Source organism: Haliotis rubra, unplaced genomic scaffold (genome assembly GCF_003918875.1).
Source record: "Haliotis rubra isolate DU_JTF1 unplaced genomic scaffold, ASM391887v1 Scf32, whole genome shotgun sequence".
In the NCBI taxonomy this organism is placed as follows: domain Eukaryota; kingdom Metazoa; phylum Mollusca; class Gastropoda; order Lepetellida; family Haliotidae; genus Haliotis; species Haliotis rubra.
In genome coordinates this window covers 1,119,276-1,136,084 of record NW_025766991.1, presented here as the reverse complement: position 1 = coordinate 1,136,084, position 16,809 = coordinate 1,119,276, and positions in this window count along the sequence as shown.

The window sequence follows — 16,809 nt, the reverse complement described above, 5'->3', positions numbered from 1 at the left end:
TGACTGGCAACTTCGCCTTGGGTACGGTATCTGTGGTGTTTTGACAACATATTAGGAATGTTTGTGACTTATATATCACTGTAAACCTCTTTTCAAAACATTTACGTCGCTTTTTGGAAAGTAATCCAAAAGCCACAGGTGTGTACTTTCTTTTGTACGTGAGTTTATTTGTCTGAAAGGAGCGACTGTATAATCCTTTTCGCTACAAAGTAGTAGTTTATTCCAGTACTTATTGAAACATACTGACATGTATTAAATCTGTAGACCAGAATATCAAAGATGAACGCTTGCGTAAACCATCTGGAGAATGAACAAGCATAGCCTCATTTCTTCTCATTCAGTCGCTATGTGGCGAAAATAACGCCATTACGTTAAATTTTAACTTACACTTCTGATTTATATTGCTGTACATATGTCCAAGAGGTCACACATCATCTATTTTGTTATAGATTGAAAAAATATGTTTTTATTCGTGGAAGCGTGATACAATTGTACAGTCGAGCACCGTTGTGTCGAACTCTGATAACTCGATATCTCGGTTGTCTCGTTATAACATCTCGGTCCCGGCAAAATCCTTCATAATTTATCATTATTTAAGCTCTTTTAACTCGATACGGATGTCTCGATATCTCGATATCATTTCACGGTACCAACAAGCAAAATCACCATTTTAACTCGATATTTGCAAAGAAACTCGATCGATATTCACCTTTCATGTGCAAGTATCCCTCTGAACTGAGGTTGTTTCCACACGTTTACACACGGTGCGGTAGTGTAAACTCATTACGGCTAATTGAGTTGAAGGTGTCACTTGTTTGTTATTTAATCAGGGCTAATTAAGAAGGATGTAATTAGGAAGTACTCACTGGTACAACTTAACACTACTGATAACGGATTATAGTTTCAATCAAAACATACTGAGAAGCGTTTTGTTTTCTTTCACAGTGATATGTGATGATATGCCCTGGTCGGATGACTCGAAGTTCGGATAACTCGATATTTTTTCTTGGTCCCATGAATATCGAGACAACGGTGCTCGACTCGTATAGTCGTATAGTCTGATGTATTGTTTTGTTACTCTTGAGTGACGTGTACATTATTTGTGTGGGCGAATGAAAAACAGCCCATCAAATTAACTCAGCTATTATTGTTTCTGGGGTTTATTTCTTACAGCTGGTTAAGTTGTTTATATATCCATAAAGGTATACCATGCACTGACATACCGCTGTTGATAAATAAAAAAAATGATGCATGTTATATTTTTGTGGTGATGCGTATTTCATCAATCGAGATATACGTGTCGACTTAAGACATCGAACGATATACTATGTAAATTGTATAGCGGAAATATTCTGTCACAGATATTATAATCAGTGTATTTATGATATTATCATTTATACCATTTTCCAAATTGTAAGTGATAACTTATGAACTAAAGAAACATGTACGTACCACCAGTAAGCATTGAAGTCAATATCCAGAGACTCTTGCATGTACATAAAGATGAAGTCATTATTTTCATATGTTCAACGATGTGTTCTACTTTCAGGAAATGCATTGAATCGTGCCATCATCAGATAGCAAAACTTTGTGTTTAATATATGTGAATACGGTGTTTATAATGGGGATCAAGCGTCACATGTACCACTGACGATGTTGTACATTTACTTGTATACACTGCGTGTATACTAATGTCCTTTGTGCAGATTTGTTGATTAAACGAATTAACCCGCAATACATGTAAATATGGAGATTCTGTATAACGCCTAATAAGGAAATGGTATACCAGACCTCCTGTTGGTATATTAGAGCAAGGGCGTTGGACAGAAGGACTCGCCCAAACACCTCCCGTTCATGGACATTCTAAAACATTCGAGCGAACGCGCATTGAAATAGACATTTTTTTCTGCAGCACCCCGTGCAGATTAGCACGTGATTGCTTCTTTTCGGTTCTTTACTTGTATGAGAGCAGTCACACTTTGGTGACTGTCTCCTTTTGTGTCTTTCTGATATAAATGAATGAATTTGGAAGTAACTTTTGAATATTGTGTCTAATTTGTAGACACTTTTGAGAAACGTGAAATTTGATAGTTATTGAAGAATTTATTGAACATATTAGAGATCACACATTTGGTGTCTCCTTTGTGTAGTGTCGTATTTGGACACGCCTTTGTAGAGTTCATATTTTGAACACGTCATTGAACAGTGTCATATTTGGACACACTCTCATAGTGTCATATTTGGACACACATGTAATGTCATAATTGGACACACCAGTAGTTCTGTAAATATATTTGTACATATTGGGGATTATATACTCTTGGGGATAAAAATACAGAAAAAATAAGAAAAGTGCTCTGTTGTTCTTTGAGTGCGTAATTACCATCTTCCGCTGGGTTCCGGGGCCCCATTTCACAAAACTTTAGTAAGCCTAAGATCTCGTAACTTTAGTCGTAGTATTCGTACCTCCTATACTGTAACATTGACTTACGATAGTCGTATCGTTTGTGAAACGGGGCCCTGGGCCCCTTTACAGAAAGCTCTCGTAAGCCTAAGATCTCGTAACCTTTCTCGTAGCATTCGTACCTCGTATGTTACAGTATAGGAGGTACGAATGCTACGAGAAAAGATACGAGATCTTAGGGTTACGAGAGCTTTGTGAAACGGGGCCCAGGCGCATTGTATCCATATCTCAACGTTGTCAAAATACTTATGATGTTAATGCGGTAATGAGAGATGTATTACTAAATATTAACCCCTTTAATACCTTCTTTCGAATTTGATTGTAAAATGAGTATTAACAAAGCCCCAGGTGTTGGACATTAAATCCACGGGACCAGTGATAATATTGTTCAAATAAATATTTTTGTTAAAACTCAAACCAAATTTGTCTTCATTTCTAGTTTGACCATTCAGGAACAGAATTAATGTCAACATAATTATTTTGTTACTGTCCCGAATTGTATTTATCAAGTATATATACCTCTAGAGGTGAGCACGGTACCCAGTCTGCAGCAATCGCCTGGCACCGAGAGTTCTTCAAACAATCAAGAGGAAAGCAATTAGCTCCAACTCCGTACAGCGAAGCTCGCGTTTCTCAGTCGAATCACGGCTGATGTCAACACGGGAGGCAATGCTTGTACCACTGGGACCGTGGCAGAGTATCTGGAGCTCAGACAAGCTCGGGAGTTTCCGGTCCCTTCATCAAGTCTGTGACAATCAGACAAAGTAAACAATCTGAGGATGTTGTCGGAGTTCTGTATCGCATCTCGATTCTGAGAATTAGATCTCGGTGTTATCATTAACCAAAGTCAATCCGGCTTGACTGATTCAGTTTCTGCGTAGGTCGTATTTCCATTCCTTTACTGATTCCGATCAAGAAACAATTTGCGTGTTGTTTTTTTTCGGGACAGATAATTATGTTCTATAGACACCCCGGAAGAAAATGAGTCCAAATTTATCGGCGATGGTTGCTTAGATTCATGAAATTTGATCCATAAAAATTGAATTTTGGACGCTCCTTATTCTTTGACTGACCGTTTTACTTTTTCAATTTGTGAGTGAGTGAGTGGGTATGGTTTTACGCCGCTTTTAGCAATATTCCAGCAATATCATGGCGGGGGACACCAGAAATGGGCTTCATACATTGTACCCATGTGGGGAATCGAACGCGGATCTTCATCGTAACGAGCGGACGCTTTAACCATTAGGCTACCCACCCATCCATTCAATTTGTGTATAGCATTCCCCAGTTATGTCTGTAGGGTTGTTTGGTAATAAGACTTCATAACATCATCGTTGTTGTGACACAGGCTTGATTAGTCGGGTACAATCTGTGAAGCCCATTTCTGGTGTCCCCCGCCGTGATATTACTTGAATATTGCTAAAAGCGGCGTAAAACCCAACTCACTCACTCACTTGATTAGTGACAGTATTTGTCCAACGAATAAAATATACGCAAACATTCTTATTATCATTGGTGAAGATATTTACAGCTGAAACAGATCAACCTATTTCGGGGGAAAAAATCGAGTTATTTCAAGCCGAGCCTATTGTCAAATCGGGGATTACAGAACGGGCGAGTAATAACAAATAAATGCAAGAAAAGAAGATCCAATCAAGCGGAGTAATCTCCCCTTATTGAAGAATTTAGTCACATATCCGTGCTCGATTTGTACAGTCAGTTAAATAAATATGAGCTTTTGCGGTTAATTAACTTTTGGTAATTACTTCCAAAAAAGGCTATGTCCGACAATATACGCACAGAAAAACATCATGTTTTGATGGAGCAAAGCTCTAGCTCCGGGTCTCGAATGAGCAATTCACTTTTTTATGTCTTTTTATGTTCCATTTATCACGTACATTTGTAACATATATTTTCAAGAACGCGACATTCTGATTTAAGAATAACAACAGCATCACCATGGGTTTTTACGTCTTTGTATAGCTGAGACAGAATCCATTCATGAAGCCTTTCTCAAGTGTTTATCGATTCTGCCAACGGCAAATGTTTGAATTACCAAAACCATATTTTTAGAGATTTCTGTCAAGGTGCCATAACTTCTATTAATCTTATAAATAAATTAGCGAAGACATAATAAAACCTGTCACCTCGTACTTAATTGTGTCCTTAAACTCTTTTGTTTACTACACTGGAATCATGCCTACGCAATATAAATATAAAATGAAAAACATGCATTACAGCTGCAAGCTGTATGTGTAGATTTAACAGGCTTGGTAACGATGTTTTCACTCGTATACACAGGGTATAGGATGAATATTTTCTTTCCCTTTTCTTTTCTCTTTAAAGGTTGGTTGGTTTGTTTGTTGTTTAACGCCGCACTCAGCAATATTCCAGCTATATGGCGGCGGTCTGTAAATAATCGAGTCTGGACCAGACAATCCAGTGATCAACAGCATGAGCATCGATCTACGCAATGGGATACGATGACATGTTGTCAACCAGTTTCAAGTCAGCGATCCAGACCACCCGATCCCGTTAGTAGCCTTTTACGACAAGCATGTGTTGCTGAAGATCAAGTCTAACCCGGATCCTCCCGGATATCCCCAATAGCCCCCTCCCACCAAACTAAAAAGAAATACAAAAAGGCCCCCCAAAACAACAAACAAGCAAACAAAAAACCCAAAATAAAAAAAGAAACACCCAAAAGACCCAAATCCCCCAAACAAAACAAAAAACATACAAGACGTCAAATAAACAAAAGCAAACCCCCACACACGCGTGCACACACACACACGCACGCACGCACACGCACGCTCGCACACACACATTAAGCTGAAAATCCGTGTCGTTACTAAGGGACTGAGATATATAGCCTCAGAGCAAGTCTGAGCAAGCCGTTCTGTCAAACCCACGACACCGAGCAAACAGCCTGTTCGGGGGTAAAATCACTTGGTTATGTATACACATTGAGTACCGAGTTGCAATGGCGGAATCCGACTCAAATCCGAGGATTGATGATCGATTTGTGAGCAAACAAATCACCGCTCCGCTCCCCTGCCGGACTTGTGTCTGGCGTGAGATGGCAGACTGTTAGCACATCCATGTAACGAAGCCAACAAATTATTGCATAATAACTCGATCCATGTGCATGAACACGAAATGTCAATAATTAACACTGATAATTTTAATTAATAAATTAATTTTAATTTTAATATTAATAGAATAAACTTTGATCACGAAGACTGCGTATTGGTTATGCTGTAACTTAATTTTCTTTGGAGATATGCAGTTTTACTTAAATATTTAAGGATTAAACACAGTATTCGGGGCCATTGCGTGAAACGTGAATCGCAGCATGAAAGGTGTTCAGAAGTACACTCAGAAAGTCGCACAAAAGGGATCAGGACTGACTGGGACAGCACTAATGTAAGCTCGCACTAATCTTATAAGGACAGCACGACGAAAGTTCGCACTAATGGAATCAGGACTCACTGGGACAGCACTAAGAAAGTTGGCAATAATGGGAATATCCCTATAAGAAAGCGCACACTAATGACATCAGGTTTGAGAGCCCTAAGAGAGCTCGCTCTAATAGGGCTCGCACTTATTTGATCAGTACTATTGCGGACACAACTAAGAAGCTCGCACTAGTTGGGTCTTGACTCATGGGGACAGTATATATTACGAGTGCTCGCATCAACAGGATCAGTAACGATGGTGGAGAGACCTGATGTAAGAAAGCTCGCACTAATGGAAGCAGGCCTGGTTGGGACAACACTATGAAAGCTCACACTAATGGAAGCAGGCCTGGTTGGGACAACACTATGAAAGTTTTCACTAATGGAAGCAGGCCTGGTTAGGACAACACTATGAAAGCTCGCACTAATGGAAGCAGGCCTGGTTGGGACAACACTATGAAAGTTTTCACTAATGGAAGCAGGCCTGGTTGGGACAACACTATGAAAGCTCGCACTAATGGAAGCAGGCCTAGTTGGGACAACACTATGAAAGTTTTCACAAATGGAAGCAGGCCTGGTTGGGACAACACTATGAAAGTTTTCACTAATGGAAGCAGGCCTGGTTGGGACAACACTATGAAAGCTTTTCACTAATGGAAGCAGGCCTGGTTGGGACAACACTAAGAAAGTTTTCACTAATGGAAGCAGGCCTGGTTGGGACAACACTATGAAAGTTTTCACTAATGGAAGCAGGCCTGGTTGGGACAACACTATGAAAGCTCGCACTAATGGAAGCAGGCCTGGTTGGGACAACACTATGAAAGTTTTCACTAATGGAAGCAGGCCTGGTTGGGACAACACTATGAAAGTTTTCACTAATGGAAGCAGGCCTGGTTGGGACAGCACTAAGAAAGTTTTCACTAATGGAAGCAGGCCTTGTTTGGACAACACTATGAAAGCTCGCACTAATGGAAGCTGGTTGGGACAGCCTTTTCACTAATGGAAGCAGGCCTTTGGGACAACACTAAGAAAGTTTTCACTAATGGAAGCAGGCCTTGTTTGGACAACACTATGAAAGCTCGCACTAATGGAAGCAGGCCTGGTTGGGACAGCACTAAGAAAGTTTTCACTAATGGAAGCAGGCCTTGTTTGGACAACACTATGAAAGTTTTCACTAATGGAAGCAGGCCTGGTTGGGACAGCACTAAAAAAGTTTTCACTAATGGAAGCAGGCCTGGTTGGGACAACACTATGAAAGTTTTCACTAATGGAATCAGGCCTGGTTGGGACAACACTATGAAAGCTCGCACTAATGGAAGCAGGCCTTGTTTGGACAACACTATGAAAGCTCGCACTAATGGAAGCAGGCCTTGTTGGGACAACACTTTGAAAGCTCGCACTAATGGAAGCAGGCCTTGTTGGGACAACACTATGAAAGCTCGCACTAATGGAAGCAGGCCTGGTTGGGACAACACTATGAAAGTTTTCACTAATGGAAGCAGGCCTAGTTGGGACAACACTATGAAAGCTCGCACTAATGGAAGCAGGCCTGGTTGGGACAGCACTAAGAAAGTTTTCACTAATGGAAGCAGGCCTGGTTGGGACAACACTATGAAAGCTCGCACTAATGGAAGCAGGCCTGGTTGGGACAGCACTAAGAAAGTTTTCACTAATGGAAGCAGGCCTGGTTGGGACAACACTATGAAAGCTCGCACTAATTGAAGCAGGCCTGGTTGGGACAGCACTAAGAAAGCTCGCACTAATAGGATCAGGACTGGTTGGCACAGCACTAAGAAAGCTCGCACTTTGTATGTCTGTCTGTCTGTCTGTCTGTCTGTCTGTCTGTCTGTCTGTCTGTCTGTCTGTCTGTCTGTCTCTGTCTGTCTGTGTGTGTGTGTGTGTGTGTGTGTGTGTGTGTGTGTGTGTGTGTGTGTGTGTGTGTTTGTATGTGTGTATGTAATGATCATCTTAAGGATAGTCATTGTGGAGATGTGCGGTGAACCAATCAGTTTTGCACACTAAAATAAAACACCTTAAATATCCTATCATGTATCACAAAATTTCTAAAAATTTGCTGACACCAAGAGATTGGTAGGCACAACAATGAAAGGTGAACCGCACCAAGAAAGCCTGTATTAAAGGGATCTGTACTTGGGAGATAAACCTGCTGAGTTGATAAAGCATAACTAGGTTACCTAGTTCCCGTTCAGTGAAGCGGGGTTCCAAATATTGTTTATCTCCAGTCTACCATGCAAAATGAAATGAGCGCCCTATAGAGTCAGCAAATATATTGGTCGAAGGAAAGTTCCTGGCATCAATATATGGCTATCGTGGGAAAAACAAACACACAGTTTTCCACCAGAACAATGTACCGATATCCACAGGTTATTGATTACAGCTGAAGGATACTGATCGGATCCATAGATCTGAAGGGACGGTGTGGTAGCCTAGTGGTTAATGCGTTCGCTCGTCACACTGAACACCCGGGTTCGATTCCCCACATGGGTGCATTGTGTGAAGCCCAATTCTGGTGTCACCGTGATATTGTTGGAATATGATCACTGCAACAGACATGAAATACGTAAACAAACATGCTGTCAACTTTCAATTGTTGACTCCATCGTTGAACAGGGTCATATGATGTGTTACAGCCTGTAACCGATCGTACTGGTGAACAAGACAGATATGCTCATCTCCTCGAACACCGTGGTGTTGACATGGTTGCGATGGTAACCAGAGTTGGTGTTTCGATCAACTCGAACACTCGTAGCAACAACAATTCCGATTTCAAGGATTTCATTTGCACTTAACCGCTAATTATTAGTGTTTAGGAGATTTGGCGGTCAACAAAGTAACCTATCATAGTACACTGTCGATTAAACTTTATGAAATTCAAAGACCGAAATGAATGTGCAGTTTCAGGGTAACCATAGACATCGTGTATGTATAATATTATGTAATTGTGGAAAATCCGTGTCAATTATATTTGTAAGTTATTTTGTGGTTCATTTTCTCGCTCAGTATTTTAAATTAGGGAACCGAATTCAATACTGAGTGTATTGTCGACCTGATATACGTAATCACTGCCAACAGTTAAATTCTGAGGCACATCTTTCACTGATGTTTTTTGGTTGTTGTTTAACGCCGCACTCAACAATATTCCAATTATGGCGACGGTCAGTAAATAATCGAGTCTGGACCAGACAATCCAGTGACTGACATCATGAACATCGATCTACGCATTTGGGATTCGATGACATGTGTCAACCAAGTCATCGAGCCTGGCCTTCCAACCCTGTTAGTCGCCTCTTACGACAAGCATCGGAAGACCAATTCTAACCCGGACCTTCACTGCTATTTTTCACTGTTATACGTCCCTTGAAGACATGGCAGGCATTGGAAGGATGTAGTACAGACACGTCATAGCCTTACATGAAGTAGGAATCCCATATGGAAACACAGCATGGCTGTTATTGTAGGTAAAACTGCCTCCCGAGAATGACCGTAAAATACGTATTATACGTACTATATTATATTACCTTCCGCGGTGGTGCTGTCAGCAAAATCGCCAGTAACCATTAGGAGCAGCTTATTGACAATTGACATTTGAATCGAATAAGTTTCAAATTTTATGGCTTACGAGCCGTCATTCCAAACGCAAAAATCGGTGTTTTCAAGTGCAACTCGCACAACAGTAGATGGAAATCCACGATTAAATCTGACTCACCGATCAAAGCAGAATCTACAACAAGGTCACGCGGTCTTATATATTTGCCATTTTCTGTCCTAACCTCATATTCAAAACTGCCACTATCAATTTCAGAGCTTGCCCACAATTATATCAGTCCAGTTAACTGACAGAGTCAGTCTTTTGACTGGGGTTACCCACGTGGAAAATGACTGATATGTTTGGCTTCTTATCTATTACCCCTACATGTTGTGACAGCGACCCCGCGGTGCCATTTATAGCGAGATAATACGCAATCAAGGTTACCTTGGTAACGATGAACCCGCGTTGTATTATCAGATGGCCAAAAGCCCATGGGCCATGTGGCATGAAGCAAATAAGCTGTTTCTTAATTTCTTCGTCTACAAGCTGCACCTGCTATTTACCATGTAAAGATCAGGGACGTTCTTCAAAACTACACCAAATGCTGCTCACAACATTACTTTTTATTACCAAAGTCTTCATGCCGATGGCTCCAACTGAAGAACCTTCAGTGACGTTTTTGTACATTACCACATACCAATTCCGTCAAGCAAATATCCAAAAATGACGTCATGTGATTGATTCATGTGGTTAAGTGGTTTAGAAGAGTTCAGTTCGTGATCAGAGGAGGTGATTGACTTTTACCCTGCCTATGGATTCAGTTCACTGTCCAACACGCAATGGGTAGGCACCTTAATCAGAAGTCAGCCTGAAAGGTCAACGCGAAAAGTAGTAGCGAAATAATTGTTTTCATGACCAAGTTTTGCTAGGTGAAACTTGAAGTTTATATCATGTGTTTGTTATACTAATGGATTCAATGTGAATTTCTTTCGTAATTTTAGTCCGTGGCATTTTTCCTTTTGGATACGAGTTTTGTATGCCTATGTTAAGTGATAAAGTCAGGATGCTACCATAAGACAGTGGTAACGTATTTAACTACAGATACTGCATTGAAAGCAAGAGTTTATTGTTTTACGCCGTACTTCAGCAATAGTGCAGCTACATGATGGAGGTCTGTAGATAATAGTGTCCTAACCAGACAATCCAGTGATTGACATTATGCGCATAGATCTACGCCATTGGGATTAGATGGCGTGTCAAACCCGTCAGCGAGTCTGACCATCCGATCCCGTTAGTCGGCTCTTACGACAAGCATGGGTTGCTGAAGGCCAATTCTAACCCGGATCTTCACGTGTTTAAGCTTATATGTTACGTTACACTACCCCCACCCCCGTGTTGGAATGGATGACATGGTCCTCGTCAAATGGAGTGTCGGGACTTTTCCGATTCCGTTTTTTCTCTGGCAGTCATTTTTAAAATTGGACGTCCGATCACAGCATTTAAATATCAATTGTATGATTTCGTTTGAGAGCATATGATCCCCTTCCTTTTTTATACGTATGATCTGATATTAAGGGGCATCATTGCTGACATCACCTTTAAATTTACACATCTTTAATATATGAACTCACTGCATGTTCAGAGAGACCATGAATGAATAGGTGTCTGAGCGAGATGAATTGTACGCCGCTTTTAGCAATAATCCAATAAATTCTCACTGGATTCATGGCTTCGTGGAGCTTTGGACAAAGGAAATGTCGAGAAAATATTAAAGTTTAAATTTGCAGCAAATTTATTATAGGCCTCTATAACCTTTAATACATGTGAACTGAAACACCACAATCCGTCATTGTACTCTTGCACACATTTCTGTCAACTTATTCCGATTGAACAATCCGCGAAGATCCGGGTTAGAATTGTTCTTCAGCAACCCATGCTTGTCGTAAAAGGCGACTAACGGGATCGGGTGGTCAGGCTCGCCCACTTGGTTGATTCATATCATTGTATTCCAGTTGCGTAGAACGATGTTCCTGATGTCGATCAATGGATTGTCTGGTCCAGACTCGATTATTAATTTTACAAACCGCCACCATAAAGCTGGAATAATGCTGAGTGCGGCATTAAACAAACAAACAAAACCGATTGAACAAACATGGAAAGAGACCGGTTTACATGTGATATTCTTATGTAATAAAGAATAAAATCTGTGTTCAAATTATTGACCGTATATATTTCCTAACATTGTATTTTTATTCCTGGTGTTTTATCCCTAACGATCACTTCTTATGTGTGGACAAATCTCAAACGTGCCTTTATTTTCCTATCTATTTATGTTAATTGTGTCCTTTTATGGAGATTTACGAGAATATTCCGTGTTTAGAAAATCTGCCGCACTGAAGTCTAAATCTTTTCTCCATCTAAGCATGTTTCAAAGTATTTACGGGTCCAGTATTTACAAAAACTTGAACTGGAACACGGACCGAATTGAACAAATCCATTAGCATCATCATTAAGTAAACACAAGGATGTCGGCGAATGTAAAACTATGTCAGTTAATCATATTAATGGAGATATCGTATATCGATCCGGATTTACAACACATGCCCCAATACCACTCTAATTTACAACACTGGTACAGATTCCTGGAACCTAAAAGTAGTTCCGTCTGTTAAACTACATATAAAACACCTTGGAACCCCAGACCCGGCATTAACCGAAAAACGCTTTCTATCATGCAACTTTCTTTCTACAAGTCTTTGAAAACTGAATTGCCACTTTGATTGAATTTTACGAGAACGATGTTTGTTTCTTATCACAGGAATCTTTTTAAAGGCGTGGATATAAAGAACGGTTTGGAAAGTGAAGCACACGTTTCTGGAAGATTGCCAATTCTTGGATGGGAAATATAACGTTTATCGCCCGTCACAGTGGTCTGCATAAAATGATTTATTTTTCTATTTAAGAGGAAATTGGGTCGGTCAAGTGAACGAAAACAGCACCATTGGTATCCGAAGCTAGTCGGAGGTAGAATTAAGATAATGGAATTGGATAAGACCAAACCTTAAGTACTTCACGCGGCTGCTGATGCTGCAGAGAAAGGAATAGCCGACTGGCTGAAAGTAGTCAAATACGATGGGATGAAGAGATTCAGGGAAGGCTAAATTTGCTTCATCGTAGAAATCGAACTCAAGTACCGGTCCTCCCTTTGGATTGAGTCTGGTGTATTAGGTAAGGTCTTCAATAACAACAGGTATCAGAATGTGATGCTGGTGTTAGGGTTTTGTGTTGTGGATATTATTGGCTGGATCCAGTCCATTCCGTCTTCCCTGATCGACGTTAAGTGTGCCAGTCCTTGTCGAATTCATTTAATGCAACAGTGTGTAATTTTGTGGTTACATCTGTTTCTAAACTGACGGGCAAAAGAAAGTTTTAACTCATTTTCGAAACGAAACCGAACGTAATTCTCGATGGTGATGCATTTGGTCCTGGTATCATACTTATGTTTTCGACCTTGCGTTTGCGGTGTTTTCATAACTTTGCCTTTTCATTTTGGTCACATCCAAGTGTATACTTTGTTTTGCCGAACAGTTTAATTGATAAAAAGCCGAAAGTTGGTTTTAAGGCCCTTTCTTCCATTGTGTCCCTTCCTTCCGCATGGACCCGTGAAGATCCAGGTTAGAATTGATCTTTAGGAACCCATGTTTGTTGTAAGAGGCGACTAACGGGATGAGGTGGTCAGGCTTGTTGGCTTGGTTGACACATGCCATCGTATCCCAGTTGTGTAGATCGATGATCATGCTGCCTATCACTGGATTGTTTGGTCCTGACTCGATTATTTACAGACCGCCGCCATAAAGCCTTGATATTGCTGATTGCGGTGTTAAACAACCAACCAACCAACCAATCAATCAATCCTTCCGCATGGAAACAACTCAGGTGAGGTTGAAATGAGAAGTAAACACTCAAAGCTCTGAAGTTGATATTAAACGTGTATTCGCCCATCGCTCAGTTAGAATCAGTTGTGTCATACATGTCACGGGTGAGTGACTTGGGTTCGACTCCGCTTTCAGTCATATCGCGTGATATCTGTCTTATGTGGGAGGCCAGTGTGATCACTTCGAGTTAGTGAGTGAGTGGTTGGCATGGTCATGCATGGTCTGGTCAGGGACTCCAGAATTGTTTTCTAGGTGTGGTTAGTTGTGTCAGTTTCCGACAGGTTTCATTCCTCACACTGCCCCGTCCGGAATCGAACCCACTGGGATCAACCTTATCCGCAGAGCAGCGCAACGTTGGAAAAGATTATTTTCTCCGATTATATATACTCCCCATCAAAAGTTTAGACTCACTAGTGTAAATGTAGCCAATCTTCTAAACTAGATTTTGCAAAATTTTCCATACTGTTTAAAGGTACTGTTTACACATGAACTGATGTATTGTAAAACAAATTCGTAACGTTGGAAAGATTATTGTCATGGGTTAAAAAAATGATGAAACTGAGTGAAAACTGGCGATTTTTTAACAAACCTTTACACCACAACACAGCTGTTCACATGCACGATATTTGCACATGCTTTTTAGCAATTTAATGCATGATCCTCGTGCAATTCATCTGCATAAAGTTTACAGTTGGTTCCCCAAAGTTAGTGGAGAAATTCACCGCCGATGTAACCACACATACCGGTATATGCCTAACATATAGTGAGTGCTTTAAGTGAGTCTAAACTTTTGATGGGTAGTATATATTATGGGCATGTTCAATGACTGTTTTACTCCACGGAAAACACGTTTGTTTATGTATTTCATGTCTGTTGCAGTGAGTGGGCGATGATGACTTTTCGCCGCTTTTAGCAATATTCCAGCAATACCACAGAGGACACCAGGAATGCGTTTTACCGTAGCATTGTACAATGTGTACCGTTGTGGGGAATCGAACCCGGGTCTTCGGCGTGACGAGCAAACGCTTTAACCACTAGGCTACCCCACCGCCGCGTTATAGTTAAACAGGGTTAAATCAACAGTTCACTATGAATTTATGGTTAGAAAATCCCAAATTCATTTATTATCTATTAAAGGCATAAGAGCATCTGCTGACAGCCACTTCATGGATGTCAGTCGTCTTTGTGAAAAGTTTTAATATATTGCAATTACTAGAACTCTTTATCTGAAGTACTCCAAAAATGTAAACATTAAACCAACAGTCATATAATACGAGTAGTTGCCATATAAACTATTTTAAGGTCGGTGTCGAAAAAGACAACCATTATTTTTTAATGGTAACGTATTGCCTTTGGGAAATTAAATGTATGGTGTAAAAACACCCTTACTAAAGTCCATTCACAATGTGCCCAGCATTTCTATAAAACTGCTGAAAGAGACGTACTGATACGCACTCACTCAAACAAACATAACTGTTTTGATTTAATTTGATTTATTTCCTGGCGTAACACATAATTTCCAGAAATTACTGCCGCTCGATCATTGACGCGTGTGTTCTTCAAGGGTTTTGGGAGGTTGGTTTATGCCCTATATATGAGTTTGGTATCCTTATAGTCCCACACTGCTCTCAATTACATTATGACATCATCCATTAAAGCATCACAGGCTTCGATAACGAATATTGTCAGTTGAAATAAAGTGAAATTCTTTATGATTGAAATGGAGCATTAAAAAGGTTCCTATCCCCAAAGACCTCTTGACAGTTTAATAAAACACGGAATCCCTCCATTATTCTAGAATACGTAAATTGTAAGATGGATGATGAAAGGTCCTCTAATTTCTCCAAATAGACAGCATTTGACCAAGATGCAGTAAAGAGGGTTAGTGTTTTGATCTGCCTGTCGATGTTTCCATGATAATGGCCACTGTAAGCTCCCTGTGCGGTATTTCGGAGTCGCTTGTCAGATAAACAAAGCATCGTCTTCAAAGCTGGCTTAATTTGATTACTTTTTGCTTGACAGTCCGATAAACAACACCCCCTTGCCTACTATGACCAGAACGTGAGATGTTGTCGAGTGGTTCAGTTGATGGTGTTTTATGGCCACGTTGAATGCTGTTACCCTTCCATAAACGTGGCGGAGAAAGGGTAAAAAGTTGGCCGATCGATACGCTCAGCGCCCCCTGGCGTCAAGCATTTTGGTGTCAGATATGGGACAAGTTAGCCCTGTGGCGGTTTGGCTGAATGAAGTATTGACAACGGCCTATTTAAGGCTCAATTTCAAAGTCAATTGGAGCCTAAAATATTTTTTAGTGTTGAACGGATGCATAAAACTGTGAAGTATTTTTGCTTGAGAGTTTTATATTTTGAGAAATATTACAGAATTTCTGATGTAGTTAATCAACATCCTTAACAGTTTAAGTTTAAACAATTTCCTTTAATGGAGTTTGCTCGTTGAAAATCCGGATTCGAATCCATGCTTTTCATATATTATAAAGTAATTCACGATGAGTGAGTGAGTGAGTGGGGTTTGACTGGCGCAGGCCATATACATTAAGTTCTGGGGAAACCCATCAGTACGGAACGATTCAGAACGACAATGGTCAGATGGTGTGAATCTGGGGTTCGAACCCTTGAACATGGGTTGGGAAACCCACTTGAGATAACCGGTATCAAACATACTGGTGAGATCGAATTCGATTTCTGTGATCGGCTACTCCATGATGATGACGCAAGGTATGCTTTCATTTTGTAAGTCATTGGTACGTCTAACCTGCCTCTGTCGAATTCGAAATGTAATGTTTTTTTAATGTTAATAAATGTTCTTCAATGATCTTATATAGTTTGCATTATTATCATCTTGACAATCTCCAAATAGAGCCAAACTGTATTTGTAAAGGGTCACATGTCTTGTATGATCTTTGTGATTGTATTGTTGCTCCACTGTGATGATAAGAATGGATATAATAATAATGAGAATATTTATAACGCGCTTTTTCCAGGCTAGATATCCTGCTCAAAGCGCACAATCTGATCATTATTACCCCGGACAACCCAAGCTGCCTGTGAGGCGCTAGAAGGTTAATAGTCCCACCGGGTACCCATTTTCTGCTGGGTGACCAAAGACAATTTTGAAAAAACTCAGTTGTCTAAGGTGAACCACGTGTATCACGCGTGCAAATATGCATCGGTACGATACTAAAATGGTGCGGTTTGAGGGCCTTTCGAAAAAATAACTACTCCATATTACGACTGTCATATACCACTATTCTTTCTCTCGTTCAATACGTTCTGAAACAAGTCGGAGTAAGACAATGATATCTGACAGACACTCGCGTAGTGATCACTATCTCTCATCTGTTATCCTCACGCCCTCTGCGGAAGCACATAAATCAGCAAATAG